Raw genomic sequence first — 26,512 nt, forward strand, 5'->3', positions numbered from 1 at the left:
TTATAAATTTCCCAAACCGTCAAGATTCCTAGGGGGTTTAAAATTAGTTTCACATGTTTGAGCTTGGCAAGGAGCGTCACTTTGCTGGTCACCATCAACCGCCAGCACTGAAATATTTCCACAACTTCAAGCCACTGGCCTCAAGCTGCCTTCTGGTCTACCCGACTCTCTACCTGGACTTCCTTCTTCCTGGCGGTCAAAGTGGTTGGGGAGCAGACCCTTCTTGGGGCCTGATCTCCATCAGTATGGAGCTGCACTTGACCTTGAGTTCCCGTAACAACATCTGCTGGGTGTTCCCAATTCTTCACTCACTTCCCTTGGGTACCGGCTTCCTCTTCAGTGGATATTCCTTAGAGAGAGAACATGGGCCGCTGGCGGATAGGAAGGGCATGGACTCAGGGACACGGTTCCTACCCTTCCTTTTGCTAGGGATCAAGGCTAGAAGATGCTGTCTGAACCAGTCGGACTTCGCTTGAGTCTGCCCTTTGGGGCTGGACTGCTCTAAACTCAAGGTTCCCAGCGGAGGCAACACTCTCTTCGGGGGTATCCTGTAGGGATTTCATGTTTTCTGTGGCCCCAACTGGCACCACCTTGTTGTCGAACACCACGTCGTCTCTCGCTGCTCTCTTGGGTAATGCCAAGTCTGCGTCGTGGGAGTCAGTGAATTTATGGAACTTCCTTGGTCTCCTCGACCTGCATTCACAAGACCTCTTCTCCAAGTCATAAGAATAGGTACAATCTTCTGCCCTAGTAGCAGTAAGAACTGGTTCGTCCAATCGCACCACCTCAATCTTACACCAGTACAGGTCTAAAATTAGCAGTTTTATTTCAGGAAGAAACAGAGCCGCCTGGGCAGCATTTCAAGAGAGAGAGAAATGGCAGGGGATGAGGTTTTTATAGCGTGAGGGTAAAGAGTTGGGTGTAGGGTAAAGAGTTGGGTGTAGGGTATAGGCAGATTTTCATTGATGGGTGTTTGGGAGTTGGCATCCTTCCATTGGTGAAGTTTAAAATTTAAACGCTGCCTTAGTTATGCAGGGGTGCAGCTGGTGGAGTTTGTGTAAAGGGAGTTTACTGCAGGAATGCATCTGCTGGAAGGTGGAAGATGACTAAGGGGAGGTTTACCACAAGGGGGAGCAACTGGAGGGTGAAGGAGCTGAAGATTGGCGTGGATTGGAATGGGAAAGGCTTTCTGATATATTTGCCAGGAGTAGGTCACGTCATGGGGGAAGGTGTCCTGTCTTCCAGGCTTAAAATTATGGTCATTTTGGTAAGAGGGAGAATGGATGGGGCAATGGTTCATTTTCAGCTTCCAGCTGAAATGGAGCATAGTCATCCTCATTTCGGGGGGGCGGGGGGGTGACAGGAGGTGCTGTGAGACAGGAGAAAAAGTTGCTTCTGCTCTTTCTCAGATTGGGAGACACCATTCACTTATTCTTGAGTTATTGACCAGATGAATCAGGGTATGAACTGGGAGAGGAACTGTAAGAGACAAGGGCCAAAGAGAAGAACCAATAATAATAACAGCAATGGTACAGTAAGGGATACCAGGAACAGTAGCAGCAAAACGAAATAAGAAAAATGAAGATAGCCATGACTGGGTCCGCTAATTAGCATCCTGGGCCTTTTGAATGATTTCTATGTCTTCTTTTAAGATTTTAAAGATTTTCTTCTATCTGTCCAGTTTTGTTAACATAAATCAACAGATTTCATTTATGATTGCACAGGTGCCTCCTGTGATGGCAGTGACAATTATCTCATGCCCTCCTATTTGATATATCAACCGAAGCTAGGCTATTTATTTCCTGTTGTTGCTTATCAATAGCCTGCATTCCAAGACAGTTTTAATGTGAGGGAGATACCATTCTAATTGTGGGATTCCTGTAGACCAAAATGGGCTATGAAAGATGTTGCATGCTATGCCAGCTTTCCTCTAAAAAAAGAAGATACAGAGGAGATAAAATATAAATGCAGGTGGGTAGAGGAGTTGAATACTTGGGTTCCACCATACACTATATTTACGCATGGAGGAGAATAATGAGGGTAAGAGAAGAAACAATAGTAATCCTGATTGAGTTCCCAGACCAGACAGTGCAGTTCATTTATAAGTCTGATTGGTTTCTATGAGAAGATGGTAAGGAGTTTATAGGGCATTTAATGTGAGAAAGCTTGAGATAGTAAGAGAATGGTTGGTGGAAATAACAGAGAGCTCAGTGCCATGGTAGAGATAGAGAAATAAAATAAGGACTGGATTTGCTGCCGTTGGCAGTCTTGGAAGGTGCCTTGAAGGAATTCGTCCAGTAGGAATATAAAAGCCATCGTTTTAGGGCTCTGGAAGGTGAAGAAGTAGAGAGATAATTTCAGTGATGAAATGGAAGAGTGAAATTTGGATAAAATGTCATGGCCTAGGAGCAGGGAGGCTCTGGCAGGGATTATAGGGAATATCTGGGAGAATTTGAGATCTTCTATTGAGCATATGATTGGTTCAGTAATTAAAGGGGAAGAGTGGATGCTGACAACCCCCACAATAAAGACTAAGGAAGTGGATAAAAGTCTGGAATGTTCAAGGAGAATCAAATATGTGGTCCCTGTGTTAATTTAAAAATGAGATCAGCTTGCCTCCAACTTTGATGATGACCATTAGTTCAGACTTACTGATGAAGATGTGGGGCTGTTTTGAACCAAGGGCCCATCAGTGTCCTGTCATCAATTCGAGGACATCTGGGAAAGGAGATCCTGGCTCTGGGTCCACAGGGTGTGCTGGAAAAACTTTCCTGGAAATATGGTTTTCAGAATGGCTTGACTTCCAATGATCCCAATGGTGACCCACCAGGCACAGTCCTAGTGGGGGCCTAGGAACGCTGTCAGGACAGTCCAGTTTCCAATGACCGTCATGATGAGACACTGGGCATGGTCCTGGAGGAGGCTTTGGATAGCAGAAGAGGTGTTAGTTTTCTGAGATTTGAATGTGAGGACAGCAGCTAGGAAGGAGTCTTTAGCCTGATCGCATTTATGTTTTTCCAATTTGACTTCCTCCTCTCTATTGTTAAAGATCTTAAAGGCTGTTTTAATTAAGCTTTGTTAGGGGGTTAAGGGCCACCCTCTAGTTTTTGTAACTTTTCCTAATACTGGGATAAGATGATGGAATGAAGTGGGTGTGCAGGTACAGTTGGCCACAGTTTGATTCAGGGTCTAAGTTGGTGCATTTGAGCAGAGACTCTGTTAATCTATTCATGCTTCATAGGTGAGATCATAGGAAAGGGTAATGTGTTGGAATTCTTTATATATGTGGCAGGGTTTTCAGAAAATGGCCCTAGTCAGTTTTCTATTTGACTTAAGTGTGAAAAATAAACAAATACTTTATTCCTTCAGCTTCGACTACTTCCAGGAGTGGTAAGAGGTGAACCAGCATCTGTGCAGAGTTATGATATGTGGGATTAAGAGTTGCTTTTGTGTTGACAGAGGGGAGAGCAGAGGCAAGAAAAGGGGAGGACATCATCTTCATGAGCGAGTAGGATGAGCAGGAAAGAAAGGTGGGATGAAGGCGGAGTTGAGGATGGGGAGGAAGAAGTGGGGCTAGAGGGAGGGTCTGGACATGATGGCAGAGAATGTAGAGAGGAGGTGCAAGAAAGACACAATCCCATGGACCAAAGTTGAAATTTTCAGGTGATTTCTTGGATGGGGGAGAGGAAGAAGAAGCTTTTGAGAGGGTTTTGATGTAAGAGAAGAATATGGTAAAAAGAATTTAGCAAAGAGAGGATGGCTATGAAGGATGATTAAAAGAAAGCTTGAAAGTAAGGAATACCAGACCACTTGCGGCATCACGGGGTGAAGTTCTCTAAGTATCAGAGAACTTGAAAATTGAAAGTGCCACTTTTTGGCATTGACTGTCATTATCCAATTGATACCATGGCCACAGAGGTCAAATAGAAAATTAACTTTTTGGGTTTGATGTCTCCCTCTGGGTACAGAGTTTTAAGGTTATGGACAAGACAACTTAAAGGTGAGAGGGTTTTTATTGGGGGGGCAAAATTGAGTTCCCCATTTTAGGTGGCATGGGTGAGACTAACGAAATTTAATTTCCAAGACCATGCTTGGAACCAGATGTCTCTGGAGCCAAAGGGCTTTTCCCACAAAAATGTGGGTGCCCCACCTGTCATGACCCTTAATACAGCCAGGATTATTTTTCCCAATGAAGACACAGGCATCCTGCCTACCATGGCTTTTGGGGATGGTAAGAATCACTGATCTAGTGCTAAGATTTTCAGTGGTTTGTCGTGGACAATAGAGAAGGAGAGAGGGAGACAGAGACAGAGAATGAGAGAGCACAGGTTCCTCTTGTGGCAGAATCCTTGACAAACCCCACGTGATTTGTATCTTGTGTTGGATGGATGTTCCACAGCAGCAGAGTGGAGTTGTGTGCATTGGGTGAGTGGTACAGGCTACGAGAATGTAGTAGATTGAGCAGGAAATGCAGAGAGACAGAGAGAGAGAGGGAGAGAGAGAGAGATGAGAGGAAAGAGAAAAAGAAGGCCTGAACATATAGAATTTCACTCCATTTTCCAGTGATTTAGGTTCTGGCAATTTGGTGAGTTGGGGTGGGTGAAGTTCTAGCTTCTTCTACAGGCCTTGCAGCTGTCGTCAGAGGTGAAGTTTGCAGGGTGAGTCCACAGGGGTGTTTTGGGAGTTGTTCCAAAGATAAGGTAAAGAAGTTCAGGCAAAGTTTTATTTCAGGGAGAAAAAGACTTGCCAGGGAGCATTTCAAGAGAGAGAAACTTTCGAGAGAGCGTTTCAAGAGAGCTGCCCCTCAGAAATATTTTTTTAACCGTGCAATTATGTTGCATTTCGTCACAGGCTTTATTTTGCATCATTTGTATATACATGTGGTTTTTATTTCTTCTCCATTAATTTTAGATTTACATTAATTGATTGTACAATATTCTGGCAAACTCACATTTCTAGGATAAAACCACTCGATTGTTATATTTTATTCTTTTCACATATTGCTGGAGAGTTTTGTTAATATTTTGCTTAAATTGTTTGCATATATGTAATTAAAACTACTGTTGTGTAATATTTTATCATGCATTTATCAGGTTTTCATGTCAGAGTTATTCTGCCTCAAAGATAATTAAGGCTATGTCTATTTCCTGAAGTTATTTACTATTGTTGTAAAATTTCTTATTTACCTACTTTGTAGAATTCATCAATGAAATCATATAGGCTGCAGGATTTCACTGTGAGAAGATTTTAGCAAATGAATTCAAAGATATAGTGCTATTAAAATTTTTATTTTCTCTCATGTCTGGTTTCTGAAATAGTGTTTCACAAACATGCATTTCATGTAAATTGCCAAATTTGGGGCATATCAATGTTTGTAATATTCCCCTGTAACTCTAATTTTCCCCCCTAACTTCTCCAATTAATAATTTACAGTTGCCCCTTTTATTCTTAATGAGTCTTATATGGAATTCTGATTTACTTATCTTTCAATAAAACGCTATTTGGCTTTGTTAATACATTCATAGTCAACATACTTGTCTTTGAACTACCAGTGTTTGATTGTAAAATGATCATTGCACACTGAAGAATACCTGGAAATCATGGAGAGCCTAAATATGTTTTAAATGAAATCAATAAAAATTAAATGGTAAAAGTAAGCTTTTGAATGCATGTTTCGGCAACTTAAGCTTTTATATTTATTATTTGTATGATTGCCGATTTAAATGCAATGTTATATTGTGAGCATATTACTACATAATTGAAAATATTATGATGTTGTACTATACTAATGTGTACCATAATAAGTGTTTTTAAGAACATTTAAACATTTAAGGTTTTTTCCAATGTGTTTTCAACCTAATATGAATTCATATTAAGTTTGAAAGACGAAGATTCACGTGGTATTAAATAATAGAGGCGACTGTGTAACTTCTCATGTCCCTCTCAGCTTTTAAATCCTTTAGTAATCCTGGGGAAGCTGCATAAGCTTTTGGGATGCCAATGAGTCATGTGCTCCTTGAGAGTCAAGAATAAGTGCCCATCCACAACAGTACAAGAGGGAAGGAGGTAGTGAAGAGAAATAGACCTTCTCACCATGTCCAGTTTCCTCTTGCAGGGGTGAGCAGAGACTTTCCCTCCTTTTAAGCTCAACACCCATCAAGATGCATCAGTTTACATGGAAATACATCATGGAAGAGTAAATCCTGGCATATTCGCTCATGGAGTGCTGAAGAGAAGTGAAGATGAGCTAAATTCGGGTGCATGAATCAACAAGGATGAATCTGTCTAACACAAGTAGAAGAATCTAGTCACAGAAAAGTGCAAATGGTATGTCTCCTTTCTTAGAAAACTCAGGAACCCATCAAATTAAATAACATAAGGTTTAGGAAATACATAAACTGCAAAGAAATTAATGTGATGTTGATCAAAGACTCAGGACACAGAGCTCTTGTGTTAATTGATTGGAAGGGAAGGGCAGTGATGAATCTCAAAATATTGTATATGACTTTGGGTAAGGTTACATTTCCATGCTCCATTTTGATGGTGAAATTTACGTGTCTATTGTCTGCACATTCACGTGCATGGCATCGTTTGCAATAATAACATCGGCAAAAAAAATTATGATGGGCAGTGTGATTTTGACACAAGAACAGAAAAATAGATAAGCAGAGCAGAATGAAATAGTCCTTCCTATTCATTGTTTCCCTATCATGTAAAGTGATATTAATAAGTGGGAAATGACACTTTTCCTACTGGTTGTACATCAAATAACAACACATGATGGGGGGTATATTAATTTAATCCCTATCTATCAAAGTCACAATAATGAATTCCTTTTGAAAAGAAATAATGAAATTCAGAAAACAAAAGAACAACTGAAAGCGGGTCTATAGACAATGATTCTGTAAGCCTTTAGGAATTCATTTAACTCCCACCTTTGCATAACTTTTTATGGTGGAACCTCACAGATTGAAGCCAGACCCAGATTATTCCTTGGTCTCCTGCAGAGCTGGAGTCTACAATGTTTGGTGTCCAGGAAGTTGACTCACCCAGAGCACATGATGATTTGCTGCTCATCTGTGGCTATTCAAAGATCAGTTCTCAACACCTGCCCTCAACAACTGCAGGAGCAGAGGAAATTTGAGGCCTGCAGTGAACACCACAGGATTTTCAGGGGCCTCTGGAAAGGGCCACAGTCAGATGTAAGGGAGTGAGCCATCACACAGCACATTTGGAAACAGGAGAGGGCCTTCTGGCCCCTTGTACATTTCATCATGATCACTTGAAGATAGTGACCCCTTAGGTGGAGGACCAGAGCTAGCTTTCTCTACTGAGGTGAAACTTAGAAGGAAAGGGGTCAGGAAAACAAGGCTACAGAAGGAAGAAAGAGAGCCTACAAGGAAGGAGAAGCCTGATGCAGTCTTGCAATCCAGGATTACCCAGCCCTTCCCTAAAGCACAGGTGGGCCAGATATCCAAATACCACCCAATAAATGAAACTTCCAATAACTATTCACCCTCACAACCTTCTCTCTACTACTTCAGAGACCTCAGGCTGGGAGCTCACTGCTGCAGTCTGAAGCATCAAATAATCTGTAGAAATTACTGGGAGTATCTTATTTTCCTTTGTACCCACCACTCAAATGAACCAAAAGCTGTCGTTCCAGTTTAAGCCTGGAAAATGTTGGTTCTGGTTTTGTGGGTTTTGCTAAATTCACTCTCCACCTGTTGATGAATTGGGTATAGGATAGTAAAAAATGAATGTGTCAGTAACATAAGGAGAGAGTGGAGAGAATGGAAAAGTTGACAAGAAAGGAACAAGATAAATACTTAATCAAGGGGAGGGGCCAAGTGTTCCTGTGTAAGCACTGGGCTTCTTTGTGATGGTGATAATTAAGTGAACCAGCCTCAGGAAAGCTGGGTTAAAAGAATCCAGGCAGAGGTTACAGCAATTTTCAAAGAGATGAGGTGAGAAAATGTTCAGTGGTTGGAGGAACAAAAAGGAAAACATAGTGGCCCAAAGAGGTTGAACAGAAGCCAGCAATGTTGAGCAATAGAAGCCAAAAACTAGACTAGTTTATGTGCCCAGACTGATTTCTCAGCTCTTTCTCCTCTCCATCTATACTCCTTCCTTTGTAGATCTCATCCAGTCCCAGTCTGAACTGATCATCTTTATGTTGACTTACATCTCTAGCTCGCACTTTCTGAGAGATTTTACCTGAAATCCATCTACCTATTCAGGTTGCCCAACTGGATATTTTCTCAACATCTTGGTCTTGACTACCTCCCTTCCCAGTGCTATCCTGCATCTCTGCTCCCATATCTGCCATCCCCAGTAGTCACCGTTTCTGTTATGGCAGCTCCATCTTTCTGGTTCCTCAAGTCACACTTCTTGACTCCTTTCCTTCATGCACTATATCTTGTGCACCATATACAATACATGAACTAATTGTGTGCTACATATAAAGGACTCCAAGAGTCTACTTGTTTCCCCACTACATCTGAGAACCATGTGGACTTGGTTGCTATTACCTCACACCTGATATCTGACAACTTTCTCTAAAAGGTCTCCCTCCTTCTGTCCTTTTGCCTTTTATGGGGTTAACCAGCTAACCCCAGTTAATTCCCATGAATTCAAATCACATCCCAACTTTCCAATGCACTCTCCTTTTTAAAAAATTGAAATCAAACTTCCAGGAAGAAGGCAGAATAGGGTAAGCTGATTTCAGCCTTCCTCCACTGAATACTAGAGAAGTGGCAGAAAAATGTTGGGGACAACAGTCCCAGGGTGCAAATAAAAACCTTAGAGCATCTCCTACACTACATAGGGAGGTTCTGGATGGAAAAGTTAAGGAATTGAGATCACAGAACCGAAGACCATCCTGCTGGTGCAGAATCTATGCCCCTAAGCAAATGGAGGCCCGAAGCCTTCGTGAGTGCAACAACTGGAGGCAGACAAGAGAAAGTAAGTTAAGCCTCATGCTTTGAACAATCCACGACCACACACCCACATAAGCTGCCTACACCAATGACTCATGAGCTGGCCGCCGCCATGCTCCATGCACCCGAGCCCCATACAGCAGCACCCCAAGCACTCCAAACATGCCCACCCCGCCCACTCTGCAACCTGCTCTCCCACACTTCACCCTGCACTACACCCTAAACCGAGCCCTACATGCCCTGGTCCTAGTGCCCCCCCACGAACACATACATGTGCACAGCCACACCACGTCCCACCCACGCCCATGCAACCATGTCACATTTCCCCGACCCTTGTATACTGCCTTCCCCCGTACCTGTGTACTTGCACACCACCAGCCCTCCCTATGCCCCAAAACACTGCAACATGTGCATGCACAAACCAACAACCTGTAATCCCAACTGTTAGCCAAATCAGCTACCCACACACAGGTGCCTGTCACCCAAGCCCCACACCATGCACCTGTGCATGTGCACACTCCAGCTGTGCCCTGATGCACATGCATGCACCTGCAGCCTGCAGTCCTTGCCTCCCATGCAACCACACCCTGCCCCCTGAGCCACAGCCCTCACACCTTCAAACCTACAGCCCATCCGCATGACCTCCGTGCTCTGAATCCCATGCACACATGCTCCACTCTCCTGCTCTCTGCTTCCTGTGACCTAAACCTACATCCTGGTCTCCATGCCCACCACACACAAAAGCACTCACAATCTACCTCCCACCCACCATGCCCCACATCTCCCATGCTGCTCTCAACAAACCATGACCCACAGCCCATGCTCCTGGGAATCAGCATAGCACCCCCACCCAATGTCTAGCCTTACACTATGTTTTGCAACCACATTGTCACACCCCTCTTGATGCTCAGCCACATACCCCACCCGATGCTCATCCACAAATACAAAACCTTAAACAACTGAGGGAAATCAACTTCCAAAGGAAACTTACCAAGATAATTTAATGTCTCAAAGTCAACAGAAAATGTCAAAGCCTATGAAGATACACACAGATATACCCCAGCCTAATGGCCAAATAAAAACACTGGAGGAGGCGCAGACTTTAGAACAATTAATCAAAGATGTTTATGTTTGTTCTAATTTGCTAGCTGCCAGAATGCAATATACCAGAAACGGAATGGCTTTTAACAAGGGGGAATTTAATAAGTTGCTAGTTTACAGTTCTAAGGCCAAGAAAATGTCCCAATCAAAACAAGTCTATAGAAATGTCCAATTTAAGGCATCCAGGGAAAGATACCTTGGTTCAAGAATGCCAAAGATGTTCAACATTTCTCTCTCAGCTGGAAGGGCACATGGCAAACAAGGCGGCGTCTTCTGGTTTTCATGTGGCTCTACCAAAAGGGACTCTCTCCCAAATGTTTCTTCTTTTAAAGGATTCCAGTAAGCAGCTCCACCTTCATTGGGTGGAGACACACCTCCATGGAAATCATCTAATCAAAAGTTACCACCCACAATTGGGTGGGTCACATCTTCATGGAAACAATCAAAATGCTCCCACCCAGCAATAGTGAATGAAGATCAGATGGCATGGCTGTTCTGGGGTCCACCACAGATTCAGACCAGCACAATGTTACTATACTAAATAAATTCGGCATATTAGCTAATAACATAAAGGAAATCAAGAAGACGTTAGAAGAGCATAAAGAAGAATTTGAAAGAATAAGTAGAAAAATACCAGATATCACAGAGATGAAAGATACTGTAGACCAAATAAAAAAAAATGCTAGAGACACAAAACAACAGATTTGAGGAGGAAGAAGAAAGAAAAAGTGAACTAAAAGAAAGGGCAATTGGTTTAAAATGCACAAAAGAACAAATGGCAAAAAAAATTTTAATGGATTTCAAGGCAATGATAGACAAGCTGGAGTGCACAAATCAAAGAATTATCAGTGTTGCAGAAGGAAAAGAGAAGAGTAAAGTGCTAGGAAAATTAGTTGAGAAGATAATGAGAGAAAACTTCCCAACCATTACAAAAGACATAAATATGCAAATCAAAGAAGCCCACTGACCCCCAAATAGGTTTACTACAAGACGCTTACTAATGGGCCTGTCAAATGCTGAAGAGAACAAGAAAACCCCGAAAGCGGGGGGAGAAAATGTGTCTCACCACATACAAGGGAAATCATGTAAGACTGGAGTCAGATTACTCAACAGGCACAATGGAAATGAGAATGCAGTAGTATGATATATTTAAGATACTGAAAGAGAAAGGCTTCCAGCAAAGAATTCTTTACCGAACCAAATTGTCCTTCAAATGATGGGCAGGGCCATGGTGGATCAGAAGGCAGAGTTCTTGCCTAACATGCCAAAAACCCAGACTAAGTTACTGGTGCATGCCCATGATTAAAAAAAAAGTGATGGGCAGGTTAAAATATTCACAGACAAAGCTAAGAGAATTTGTCAACAAGAGACTGGCTCTACAAGAAATACTAAAGGGAGTTCTGTCGCGTGAAAACAAAAAACCTCCAGGGAGGGAAGTGTGGAGGAGGGCATAGGATTGAAGAGTGCCAATAAGGGTAATTTAAAGGATAAAAAGAGAAAGAGGGAAAAGAATATATAGTTCTGATAAATAGACTAAAGGATAAGATGGTAGATTCAGGAAATGCCTTTACAGTAATGACATTGAATTTTGATGAATTCAACTCACCAATTAAAAGTACAGATTGGCAGAATGGATTGAGAAATATAATCCATCTATATACTGCTTCCATGAGGCTCATCTTAAATCCAAGGACACAAATAGATGGAAAATGAAGGGGAAAAGATGTTCATGGAAGCTGTAACCAAAAGAAAGCAGGAGTAGGTGTACGAATATCAGACAAAATAGATGTAAAAAAGTCATGAGAGACAAAAAGGACAATGCATCCTAATAAAAAGGACAATTCTTCAAAAGGATATAACAATTATAAATGTTTATATCCCCAATCAAGGAGCTCCAAGGTGCATGAAGCAAACATTGGCAAAACAGAATGGAACAACAGATATTTCAACAATAATAGTGGGAGACTTTACTACACCACTATCCTCTGTAGATAAAACAAACAGACAAAGGATCAACAGGAAAAAGAGAACTTAAACAATTTGATAAATGTATGAGATCTAGCAGAAATATGTAGATTGTTACACCCCCAAACAACAGGATAAACATTCTTCTCTAGTGCTCATGGAATATTCTGCAAGATTGAGCATAGGATCGGGCACAAAAGAGGTCTTCATATATTTTTTAAAATTGAAGTTATTCAAAACACTTTCTCTGATCACAATACAATGAAGCTGGAAATCAACAACTATCAAAGAAGAAGAACTTTCACAAATATATGGAGATTAAATAACGTATTATTAAACAACCAGTAGGTCAAAGAAGAAATTGCTAGAGAAATTGGTAACTGTCTGGAGATGAAGGAAAATAAGGAGAAAATATATCAAAACTTATGGGATGCAGCACAAGTAGTACTGAGAGGGAAATTTGTTGCCCTAAATGACTATATATATAAAAAAGAGAGAAAAAAAATCAAGGACTTAACTGACCACCTGGAGGAACTAGAGAAAGAACAGCAAATGAACTCCACAGCAAATAGAAACAAAGAAAATAATCAAGATTAAAACAGAATTTAATGAGTTGGAGAGCAAAGTAACAATTGAAAGAATTAAGAAAACCAAAACCTGGTTCTTTGAGAAAATCGAGAATTGATGAATCCCTAGCTAGGCTGCAAAAGGAAAAAAAGAGAAAGGATGCAAATTAAAAAATCAGAAATGAGAAGAAGGTCATTACCATGGTCCCTGAAATAAATTAAAAGAAAAATAACAACTACGCACCAACAAACTAGACAGCTTAGATGAAATGGACAAATTCCTAGAAACACATGAGCAACATACACTGACTCAAGAAGAAATAGAATATCTCTACAAATTAATCACAAGCAAAGAGATTCAATCACCCATCAAAAATCTTCCTTCATTGAAAAGGACAAGGCCAGATGGCTTCAAAGGAGAATTTTACCTATCATTACAAAAAGAGTCAGCACTAATCCTGCTCAAATTCTTCCAAAAACTTGAGGAAAAGGGAACAGTAACTCATTTTATGAAGCTAACATCACAATAATGCCAAAACTGAGTAAAAATGTTATAAGAAAAGAAAATTACAGGCTGATCTCTTCAATGAACATAGATGCAAAAATTCTCAACAAAATGCTGGTCAATCGAATCCAATGACACATTAAAAAAATTACACACCAAAACCAAGTGGGGTTTATATCAGGAATGCAAGGGTGGTTCAATGCAAGAAAATCCATCAATGTAATGCAACACATTAACAAACAGCAAGACAGAATCACAAGATCCTCTCCAATGATGCTGAAAAAACGTTCGACAAAATTCAACATCTTTTTCTACTTCAAAAGGTAGGAATCAAAGGAAACTTACTCATTATCATAAAAAGCATATATGAAAAACCCATAGCCAAAAAAAAAAAAAACCCATAGCCAGCACTGAACCCAATTCCCTAAGATCAGGAACAAGATAAGAATGATGATATTTGGAAGATGGCGGCTGAGAGGCGGGGCGAAGATGGCGGCTTAGTAAGATACGTGCATCTTAGTTCTTCCTCCAGAGCAAATACTAGGTGAACAGAAACAGTGCACAACAGCTCCCAGGGCCACGGCAGGGAATGAACACACAGCGTACCCCAGTCTGGACTGGCTAGACTGACTGCGAGACTTTGCTGTGGTGAGATCCCTGAGCGGCACGCAATTCCCCGAGCAGCGGCAGCTGGAGGCTGGAGCACCTCCCTCCCTCCTTCCCAGGACGGCTGAGAATCTCAGAGAGGCAAGCTTCCCAAGCCGTGGCGGCCGGCACCCTCTTTTGCAGGCAGCATCCTGGACCGGCTACGAGTCTCGGATCAGGGGGCTACCCAAGCCACAGTGGCCGGCAACCGGTGCCCCTCCCCCGCGGGCAGCTTCCTGGTCCGGTGGTGAGTTCCCCAGGCCGCGGCGGCCGGCAACCGGCACCCCTCCAGGGAGAGGAAGGAGTTTCCGACAGTGGCAGGGACTGGGTCCAACCAAACACCAATAGGGGCATTAATAATAGGAGCCACAGAGTCCCCTCAAGCCGCAGTGGCTGACGCCCCCACCACGCGCGGCCCCCCGGACCAACTGAGAGAATTGGATCGGAAATCCTCAGGCCACGGAGAACCGTGACCAGGGGGATCCCTTCCAAACACGTGAGACAAACGTGTGCCACGAGCGCCACCTACTGGGCAGGATAAGAAAAACAGAACCCAGAGATTTCACAGAAAAATGTTACAACCTGTTGGGTCCGACATCCAGGGAAATCTGACTAAATGCCCAGAAGCCAGCAGAAGATAACGGTCCATGCTCAGAAGATTAAGAATATGGCCCAGTCAAAGGAACAAACCAATAGTTCAAATGAGATACAGGAGCTGAGACAACTAATGCTGAATATACGAACAGAAATGGAAAACCTCTTCAAAAACGAAATCGATAAATTGAGGGAGGACATGAAGAAGACATGGGCTGAACAAAAAGAAGAAATAGAAAAACTGAAAAAACAAATCACAGAACTTATGGAAGTGAAGGATAAAGTAGAAAAGATGGAAAAAACAATGGATACCTACAATGATAGATTTAAAGAGACCGAAGATAGAATTAGTGATTTGGAGGATGGAATATCTGAATTCCAAAAGGAAACAGAAACTATTGGGAAAAGAATGGAAAAATTTGAACAGGGTATCAGGGAACTCAAGGACAATATGAACCGCAAAATATACGTGTTGTGGGTGTCCCAGAAGGAGAAGAGAAGGGAAAAGGAGGAGAAAAACTAATGGAAGAAATTATCACTGAAAATTTCCCAACTCTTATGAAAGACTTAAAATTACAGATTCAAGAAGTGCTGCGCACCCCAAAGAGATTAGACCCAAATAGACATTCCCCAAGACACTTACTAGTTAGAATGTCAGAGGTCAAAGAGAAAGAGAGGATCTTGAAAGCAGCAAGAGAAAAACAATTTATCACATACAAGGGAAACCCAATAAGACTATGTGTAGATTTCTCAGCAGAAACCATGGAAGCTAGAAGAGAGTGGGATGATATATTTAAAATACTAAAAGAGAAAAACTGCCAACCAAGACTCCTATATCCAGCAAAATTGTCCTTCAAAAATGAGGGAGAAATTAAAACATTCTCAGACAAAAAGTCACTGAGAGAATTTGTGACCAAGAGACCAGCTCTGCAAGAAATACTAAAGGGAGCACTAGAGCCAGATACAAAAAGACAGAAGAGAGAGGTATGGAGAAGAGTGTAGAAAGAAGGAAAATCAGATATGATATATACAATACAAAAGGCAAAATGGTAGAGGAAAATATTATCCAAACAGTAATAACACTAAATGTCAATGGACTGAATTCCCCAATCAAAAGACATAGATTGGCAGAATGGATTAAAAAACAGGATCCTTCTATATGCTGTCTACAGGAAACACAGCTTAGACCCAAAGATAAACATAGGTTGAAAGTGAAAGGTTGGGAAAAGATATTTCATGCAAATAACAACCAGAAAAGAGCAGGAGTGGCTATACTAATATCCAACAAATTAGACTTCAAATGTAAAACAGTTAAAAGAGACAAAGAAGGACACTATATACTAATAAAAGGAACAATTAAACAAGAAGACATAACAATCATAAATATTTATGCACCGAACCAGAATGCCCCAAAATACATGAGGAACACACTGCAAACACTGAAAAGGGAAATAGACTCAGATACTATAATAGTTGGAGACTTCAATTCACCACTCTCATCAATGGACAGAACATCTAGACAGAGGATCAATAAAGAAATAGAGAATCTGAATATTACTATAAATGAGCTAGACTTAACAGACATTTATAGGACATTACATCCCACAACAGCAGGATGCACCTTTTCCTCAAGTGCTCATGGATCATTCTCAAAGATAGACCATATTCTGGGTCACAAAGCAAGTCTTAACAAATTTAAAAGGATTGAAATCATACACAACACTTTCTCGGATCATAAAGGAATGAAGTTGGAAATCAATAATAGGTAGAGTGCCAGAAAATTCACAAATATGTGGAGGCTCAACAACACACTCTTAAGCAACGAGTGGGTCAAAGAAGAAATTGCAAGAGAAATTAGCAAATACCTCGAGGCGAATGAAAATGAAAACACAACATATCAAAACTTATGGGATGCAGCAAAGGCAGTGCTAAGAGGGAAATTTATTGCCCTAAATGCCTATATCAGAAAAGAAGAAAAAGTAAAAATGCAGGAATTAACTGTCCACTTGGAAGAACTGGAGAAAGAACAGCAAACTAATCCGAAAGCAAGCAAAAGGAAAGAAATAACAAAGATTAGAGCAGAAATAAATGAAATTGAAAACGATAGAGAAAATCAATAAGACCAGAAGTTGGTTCTATGAGAAAATCAATAAGATTGATGGGCTCCTATCAAGATTGACAAAAAGAAGAAGAGAGAGGTCGCAAATAAATAAGATCAGAAATGGAAGAGGAGACATAACTACTGACCTCACAGAAATAAAGGAGGTAATAACAGGATACTATGAACAACTTTACGCTAATAAATACAACAATTTAGAGGAAATGGACGGGTTCCTGGAAAGACATGAACAACCAACTTTGACTCAATAAGACAGATGACCTCAACAAACCAATCACAAGTAAAGAAATTGAATTAGTCATTCAAAAGTTTCCTAAAAAGAAAAGTCCAGGACCAGACGGCTTCACATGTGAATTTTATCAAACATTCCAGAAAGAATTAGTACCAACTCTCTTCAAACTCTTCAAAAAAATCGAAGCAGAGGGAAAACTACCTAATTCATACTATGAAGCCAACATCACCCTCATACCAAAACCAGACAAAGATATTACAAAAAAAGAATACTACAGGCCAATCTCTCTAATGAATATAGATGCAAAAATCCTCAATAAAATTCTAGCAAATCGTATCCAACAACACATTAAAAGAATTATACATCATGACCAAGTAGGATTCATCCCAGGTATGCAAGGATGGTTCAACATAAGAAAATCAATTAATGTAATACACCATATCAGCAAATCAAAGCAGAAAAACCACATGATCATCTCAATTGATGCAGAGAAGGCATTTGACAAGATTCAACATCCTTTCCTGTTGAAAGCACTTCAAAAGATAGGAATACAAGTGAACTTCCTTAAAATGATAGAGAGAATATATGAAAAACCCACAGCTAATATCATCCTCAATGGGGAAAAATTGAAAACTTTCCCCCTAAGATCAGGAACAAGACAAGGATGTCCACTATCACCACTATTATTCAACATTGTGTTGGAGGTTCTAGCCAGAGCAATTAGACAAGAAAAAGAAATACAAGGCATCAAAATTGGAAAGGAAGAAGTAAAACTATCACTGTTTGCAGACGATATGATACTATACGTCGAAAACCCGGAAAAATCCACAACAAAACTACTAGAGCTAATAAATGAGTACAGCAAAGTAGTAAATTACAAGATCAACATTCAAAAATCTGTAGCATTTCTATACACTAGTAATGAACAAGCTGAGGGGGAAATCAAGAAACGAATCCCATTTACAATTGCAACTAAAAGAATGAAATACCTAGGAATAAATTTAACTACAGAGACAAAAAACATATATAAATAAAACTACAAAAAACTGTTAAAAGAAATCACAGAAGACCTAAATAGATGGAAGGGCATACCGTGTTCATGGATTGGAAGACTAAATACAGTTAAGATGTCAATCCTACCTAAATTGATTTACAGATTCAATGCAATACCAATCAAAATTCCAACAACTTATTTTTCAGAAATAGAAAAACCAATAAGCAAATTTATCTGGAAGGGCAGGTTGCCCCGAATTGCCTAAAACATCTTGAGAAAAAAAACGAAACTGGAGGTCTCGCGCTGCCTGACTTTAAGGCATATTATGAAGCCACAGTGGTCAAAACAGCATTGTATTGGCATAAAGATAGATATATCGACCAATGGAATCGAATAGAGTGCTCAGATATAGACCCTCTCATCTATGGACATTTGATCTTTGATAAGGCAGTCAAGCCAACTCACCTGGGACAGAACAGTCTCTTCAATAAATGGTGCCTAGAGAACTGGATATCCATATGCAAAAGAGTGAAAGAAGACCCGTATCTCACACACTATACAAAAGTTAACTCAAAATGGATCAAAGATCTAAACATTAGGTCTAAGACCATAAAACAGTTAGAGGAAAATGTAGGGAGATATCTTATGACTCTTACAATTGGAGGCGGTTTTATGGACCTTAAACCTAAAGCAAGAGCACTGAAGAAGGAAATAAATAAATAGGAACTCCTCAAAATTAAACACTTTTGTGCATCAAAGAACTTCATCAAGAAAGTAGAAAGACAGCCTACACAATGGGAGACAATATTTGGAAATGACATATCAGATAAAGGTCTAGTATCCAGAATTTATAAAGAGATTATTCAACTCAACAACAAAAAGACAGCCAACCCAATTACAAAATGGGAAAAAGACTTGAACAGACACCGCCAGAAGAGGAAATACAAATGGCCAAAAGGCACATGAAGAGATGCTCAATGCCCCTGGCCATTAGAGAAATGCAAATCATAACCACAATGAGATATCATCTCACACCCACCAGAATGGCCATTATTAACAAAACAGAAAATGACAAGTGCTGGAGAGGATGCGGTGAAAGAGGCACACTTATCCACTGTTGGTGGGAATGTCAAATGGTGCAACCGCTGTGGAAGGCAGTTTGGCGGTTCCTCAAAAAGCTGAATATAGAATTGCCATACGACCCAGCAATACCATTGCTAGGTGTCTAAAAGGACTTAAGGGCAAAGACACAAACAGACATTTGCACACCAATGTTTATAGCAGCGTTATTTACAATTGCAGAGATGGAAACAGCCAAAATGTCCATCAACAGACGAGTGGCTAAACAAACTGTGGTATATACATACGATGGAATATTATGCAGCTCTAAGACAGGATAAACTTATAAGCATGTAATAACATGGATGGACCTAGAGAACATTATGCTGAGTGAGTCCAGCCAAAAACTAAAGGACAAATACTGTATGGTCCCACTGATGTGAACCGACATTTGAGAATAACCTTGGAATATGTCATTGGTAACAGAGTCCGGCATGAGTTAGAAACAGGGTAAGATAATGGGTAATTGGAGCTGAAGGGATACAGACTGTGCAACAGGACTAGATACAAAAACTCAAAAATGGACAGCACACTAATACCTAATTGTAAAGTAATCATGTTAAAACACTGAATGAAGCTGAATCTGAGCTATAAGTTTTTTGTTTGTTTGTTTTTACTATTATTATTACTTTTATTTCTTTTCTCTATATTAACATTCTATATCTTTTTCTGTTGTGTTGCTAGTTCTTCTAAACCGATGCAAATGTACTAAGAAACGATGATCATGCATCTATGTGATGATATTAAGAATTACTGATTGCATATGTAGAATGGTATGATTTCTAAATGTTGGGTTAATTTCTTTTTTTCCGTTAATTAAAAAAAAAAGATAAGGATGACCTCTGTCACCACTGTTATTCAACATTATACTAGAAGTTCTAACTAGAGCAATCAGGCTGGTTAAAGAAATAAAAAGCCTCCAAATAGAAAAGGAAGAAGTAAAGTTTACATTATTTGCAGATGACATTGTACTATGCCTGGAAAATCCTGAGAAATCTATGCCAAAGCTTCTACAGCTAATAAACAAATTCAGCAAAGTCGCAAGATGTCAATTCTGCTGAAATTGATGTGCAGACTAAATGCAATACCAATCAAAATTCCAACAACATATTTTGAAGACATAGAAAAGCTAGTTATCAATTTTTTGGAAGGAAAATAGATCCACAATAGCTAAAAAATATCCATAAAGAGAAGAACGCAGTAGGAGGAATACCATTTCCTGATTTTGAAGCATATTATAAAGCCACAGTGGCCAAAACAGAACAGTTCCGGCACAAAGAAAGAAGTTTTGACTATTGGAATTGACTTGAAGGTGTTATGATCAACTGCTCTTCAACAAGGCACCCAACTGCCCTGAATGGAACAAAATAGCTTCTCAATAAATGGCAAAAGAATGAAAGAGAAACATTACCTTACACTATGCAAAAATGAACCTGAAGTGGATTAAAGACCTAAATATAAGAGCCAGTACCATAAAACTCCTGGAAAAAAATATTGGGAAAGATCTTCAAGAGCTAGTAGCAAGAGGTAGCTTCCTGAACTTCACACCCAAAGCACAAGCATTGAAAGAAAAAATTGATAAATGGAAACTCCTCATATCAAATGCCTTTCTGCTTCAAAAGACTTTGTGAAAAAAGTGAAGAGGCAGCCAACTCAATGGGACAACTATTTGGAAATCATGTATTAGATAAAGGTTTGATATCCCATTCATATAAAGAAATTATACAACTCATCCACAAAAGAACAAACCATTTGTTTATAAAATGGGCTAAATATATTGTCATGGTTAGGGCCAGGTGTCAACTTGGCCAAGTTGTGGTACCTGTTCATCTGATTGGGCAAGTGCTGGCCTGTCTGTTGCAATGAGGACATTTCATAGGATTAGGTCATGATCACGTCAGCTACATCCACAGCTGATTCCATTTGTAATCAGCCAAAGGGGAGTGTCTTCTGCAATTAGTGATGCTAAATCCAATCATGGGAAGCCTTTTAAGGAGGACTCAGAGGAGACAGGTTGCATTCCTGCTTTGGCTGGTGAGCCTCTCCTGTGGAGTTCATCCAGGCCATCCATTGGAGTTGTCGGCTTCGCAGACTGCCCTGTGGATTTTGGACTCTGCATTCCTACGGTCACGTGAGACACTTTCATAAATTTTATATTTGCAAGTGTTCCCTGTTGATTCTGTTTCTCTAGAGAACCCTAACTAATACATATATGAATAGACAATTTTCTGAAGAGCAAATATAGATGGCAAAAAAAACACATGAAGAGATGCTCTTTTTCACTAGCTATAAGGAAAATGCAGATCAAGACTACAATGAGATACCACCTCACACCTATAAGAATGGCTGCTATTAAACAAACAGGAAACCACAAATGTTGGAGTGGATGTGGAGAAGCTGGAACACTTATTCACTGCTGGTGGGAGTATATAATAGCATAGCTGCTATCAAAGCGAGTTTGCCTTTTTCCTAATAAAATTGAATGTCAAGTTGTCCTATGCCCCGGCAAATCTGCTGCTGGTTATATACCCAGAAGAGCAGAAAGCAGTGACACAAATAGACATTTACACACAGTTGTTCATAGCAGTTTTATTCACAATTGCCAAAAGATGGAAAGTCCAAGTGCCCATCAGCAGATGAGTGGATAAACAAAGTATGGTATGTGCATATAATGGGATGTTATGCAGCAGTCAAACAAAATAAGGTGCTGTGGCATAGGACAATACGGATGAACCATGTGTTTGAGTGAAACAAGCCAGACACAAGAAGAAGATACTGTATGATTTCACTTTCATGATGTTGGCTTACAATCAAGAAGCTTGTAATCCAGAATATAGTGGACCTAGAGGTACATGGATGTTGGAGATGGGTGAACAGTTAACTAATGAGGTTAAACTTGAATGTTAGGGAATGGGTAGAAGTGAAGGTAGTTCATTAGTGGGTTTTTAATTTATGCTGCCATATTGAAGGTAATCATTATTGAAAGGGGTTGTATAGAGCCGTGTATCCCACCAAGTAACACTACCAATATAAATAAGTTCTTGCATGAACTACTTCAAATGTATGAATCTTGAACAAAGCATAAATATTATTGGGGTATGGGGGGAAGCTACTATTGTATGCTATGGGTTATGATTAACCTGAAGACATCAACAGTAGTGGTAGTAGTACCAGGGTAAATAATTGGGAGGAAAGGACGAGGGTTAAGGGGAGTGTTCTAGTTTGCTAGCTGCTGGAATGCAGTATACAAGAAACAGAATTTCTTTTTTAAAAGGAGAATTTAATAAGTTGCTAGTCTACAGTTGTAAGCCCAAGAAAATGTCCCAATAAAAGGAAGTCTATAAAAATGTCCAAATTCAGGCACCAACAAGAGGTGACCTTCACTCAAGAAAGGCCGATGAAGTTCTAGGCTTCTCTCTCAACTGGAAAGGCACATGGTGAATGTAGTGACATCTACTAACTTCCTCACCAGACCTCTTGCTTCATGAAGCTCCCACAAGGGCATTCCCCTTCTTCATCACCAAAAGTTGCTGGCTGGTAGATGCTGTCATTCTAAAAAAGGGCCTCTCTCCAAAATGCTTCCTCTTTTAAAGGATTCCAATAAAGTATTCAAGCCCCACTTGGAATGGGTGGAGTCACACCCATTTTGAATACAAGGGTATTCAAAAGTTAATACCTACAATTGCGTGAGTCATATCTCCATGGAGATAATCTAATCAAGTCCCTGGAATTTGGGGGCCTGTGTGATGCCTAAGACCCAGAATAGGAACTCTGAAGGTCTGGACGTCAGAATTGCCACATACAAACAGCTGTTAAAGAAATAGGAAAAGAGATCAGGTTTCAATTAGAGATAGGAATGAAACTGAGAGGCTTCATATTAAGGAAAATCAGAATACAGGGTTAAAGAGGACCTTGTCTATATTTTACAGCATCACCTACTCTATGAGACCAAAAGAAGAGAGGTTTATTTTCTCCAAAATCTAAATTTTCTGCAGCACATGATCTAACTCAACCTGTCTTGATAGATAATTTAAACAACCTGAATACATGTAGTCCAGAATGGGAGCGAGGGCTTGTAATTCCCTATAGATTAATGTAATGTCCAGATATATCCCAGAGTATGCTGAGCAGATAATTAAAAATATTGTCAAAGTTTCTTGAGGGATTGGTGAAAAAATATGGAACTATTAAACTTTACTACCGGCAAAACCCTGCTGCAGTCTTAAACATTAGGGACTCCCGTGCCAATAGGCCAAGCCCTTGATCTTGTGAAGTTATTTCTGTAGCAGAGCAGCTAAACCTACCTATACTTATGCCTAAGAGTTACTTACAGAGGACCTCTTTTGTTGCTTATATGGGACCTCTCTCTCTCTAAGCTCAACTCTGCAAGTAAAATCATTGCCCTCACCTCTACATGGGACATGACATCCAGGGGGGAAATTCTCCCTGGCAACATGTGCATGATTCCCAAGGATGAAACTGGCCCTAGCACCAAGGAATTAATAATTCTTTTCTGGCCAAAAGGGGAGAAAGAATTATAATAAAATAAGGTATCAGTGGCTGAAAGAGTTCAAACAGAGCTGAGAAGCTATTCTAGAAGCCACTCTTCTGCAAGCTTCAGCTAGATATTGCTATTTACCATGGTTGGCCAACCCCCAATCAAAAACATCCCTACCAATCTTAAAGAACACCCAAGCCTATATCTGAGGTTCTACAAGGGTCTATACACTATGATTACCTTCCAGAAACCTATAACCTCCAGACAAGTTATTAGGCCAGATAAGTCCTGAAACCCAGAGGGTCCAGCTTCTCCAAAACATCAACTAACTAGTTGCATCCCCTTATTCCATATTATTAGCAGTCTTTCCAAGATGGAAAAATTGGAATTGGCATCATCAAAAAACACATAAAGATTGAGAGAGAGATCAAAGGAGAAAGCAGAGTTATTACAGAGAAGATAGGATTTAACAGATGAGTGTGACACTGAATCATTACATTGATATTTCAGTCTCCAGTGTCTTGAAGCAACTAGAAGGAAAACCTTAAAATTCTGAAACTGCAACTCGTACCAAACTGTGAGGTGTGTTCTATAACTAATTGTTGTGGTGTGCTTTGAAATATATTGCTTTTGTGTATATATGTTACCTTTCACAATAAAAAAAAGTAAAATGAAATTTAAAAAAATTAAATCCACTTCTCACAAAGGACTATGAGGCCCACCCTGAATCTGTCTTTGTTCAACCCTTTAAATTTTTCTCCTAAAATACTCCCCAACCCTAGCTCACTTCAAGTCATAGTGAACAATTGCTTTTTTTTTTTAAGCAAATGCCACAAAACCTTTAATTTCAGATCTTTGCATGATCTCTGCTCTCTTCTTCTCAGCAATAGCTACATGGAGTGCTTGTTGCCCACTCCCTTCAAGTAAATAGACACATGTCACTTGATTAGAGACCTTTCATGAGCACCATATTTAAAATATTATCCATTTTTTTGCCATTTATTCTTTCCTTCATTTTTATGTATAATTTTTCATGCTGCAAAATTCAACCTTTTTCATGTAAAATTCTGCAGGTTTTTGACAGCATTTATAGTTATGTAATCAAGCGCCAAAATCGAGCTCTAGATCAGCCTCATCATGAAAAAACAATTCTTCCATGCCCATTTGTAGTCAATCTTCTCCAATACATAGCTTCTATGTAATAATCTGACTCAGTTTTTTGTGTTTGGCTATTGACAGCTTTAAAGCCCTCCCTCTCTCTCTCCCTTCTATCCCACGTGGATACAAACTGATAAGAAAGCTATTCATGCTCCCTTCCTTGACACTGTAAGATCTTCAAACATCTCACACCTCCTGCCCATTCATGCAAAATGTTGCTAAGTCCTGCCCCACTAGCTGCTATGGCTCCACCCTCTCTCTCTCTTTCTCTCTGCCTCCATCATGCCACTTGGACCTGCTTATGCAAAACCTGCCTTCCCCAGTCTACCCAGGATGACTAACAGATTTTCTTTCCATGTCTCTTAGTGTTAGAGTGAAATCAATCACAGCATCTGACTTATTAATCAGGAAGGGGTCCAACATGACCAAAAAAGTGCCTTGGCATGCATAAAGGTGATCTCTGATCTTAGCATTTGAGAGATCCACTTTCTTAGAGTGTCAAATAAATGGAGTTAAACAGCATGCATCCTTTGAGTCTGAGTTCTTTTGCTTAGCACAATGCATGTATGATTCATCCTGGTTGATGTATGCATCAATAGTTTGTTCTTTCTATTGCTGAGTAAGATCCAATTTTATGGATATACCCTATGTTTATGCATTTCCCGTTTTAGGCACACTGAATTAGTTTTTCATACTTTTTGAGATTCTGAATAAATACACTATAAGCATTTTCCTATGGTTTTATTTTTCTGTGTGTGTGTATGTGTGTGAACACGGATTTTCACTTCATTTGAGTAAATACCCAGAAATAGAACTTCTGTGTCACATGATAAGTGCGTGTGTTTATGCTATAGGAAACTGCCAAATTGTTTTCTGAAGTAGCTGCGCCATTCCAACAGCTGCGTAAGAGCTACATGTTGCTACAAAGATATTTCATGGCTGGTTGATAAACCAGAAGGCTGGGTTATTAAATCATCAGTCAGTTGATTGCAGTGGTGGCTGATTGTATCTATGATCGACTAATGTCTCCCGCAAATGAGAGAATTAAATCAGGCACAGACTTAAGGAAGAATAGAGACCTTTCACTGTTTCTTCAATGAGCAAGGTTTTCCTGTGGAATTCATCCAGACCGTCTATCTGAGCTTCCAGCTTCACAGCCTGCCCTGTGGATTTTGGACTCCTCCATTCCCACAGTTACATGAGCCACCTTTATATTTTTCATTTTTCAGATAACTCTTGTTCATTCTATTTCTCCACAGGACCTTGACTAATAGTTACCTTCCCTCATCTAAAGTTTGGTATTTATTTGGTTTTGTATTCAAGGTTCCCTTTTGCACTTGGTTTGTCAGTAATTCCCCACAGAACAAAGACCCAGATCACTGTCAAGGGTCCAATTCTCCTCGAGATTCTATTAAAATTTTAGCAGGTTTGCATGGGTAGTATAATGGCAGAATGCCCAGCAGGCAGTGACTATAAGGCACATCCTCTAAGGCCCGCACCTTCCTGACTGCATCATCCAGTTGGGAAGACAGTATGCATAACAACAGGCTGCTCCGGTGTAAGGAGGCCAAATGGCAAGTCCCAGTGCAGGGGACAGAAGATTTGATGTGCAGTGCCTGTGGGAGAAGCTGACTCACAATGCCTGGTGATCCCCTGCACACCATGCCCAACAGGTCAGCTATTTATGGTGCCCAGCCAAACAACTGCTCCCAGTACCCACGGGCGTGGCTCTTCATGGCAGATAGCTGTGCATGCTTCCTTTCTCCCCACAGGTGCTGCAGTTGTGGGACTGTTGGAGAAGGCTGTCCCAGGCAGCAGCTGCTGCAGGCTGGAGCAGAGGGACAGTCAATTCCCTCCAATCTGCACTTCCTTACATGTTGCTGCCTACGCCCAGTGGGGATCTGGCTGATCAGACCCATCCTACTCTCCCTGTCCAAATGCCACGCCTCTTTCCTCCCCACGAAACGCTGAAGACCCTCCACATCACTCACCCCTGAGGACCTCAGTCCCAGTCATCCTCTCCCATCCCTTTTCTTGTCCCATGAAAAAGGGGTGAATTCAGTCCACCCACACCCCA

General features: G+C 40.4%; 1 pseudogene; it reads right to left on the reverse strand.

The window, feature by feature from the left end:
- On the reverse strand, positions 1–26,354 carry LOC143658406 (beta/gamma crystallin domain-containing protein 1-like; annotated as a pseudogene).
- Between the last annotated feature and the right edge of the window lie 158 nt (positions 26,355–26,512).

The sequence above is a fragment of the Tamandua tetradactyla genome, chromosome 16 (assembly GCF_023851605.1).
Source record: "Tamandua tetradactyla isolate mTamTet1 chromosome 16, mTamTet1.pri, whole genome shotgun sequence".
In the NCBI taxonomy this organism is placed as follows: Eukaryota; Metazoa; Chordata; class Mammalia; order Pilosa; family Myrmecophagidae; genus Tamandua; species Tamandua tetradactyla.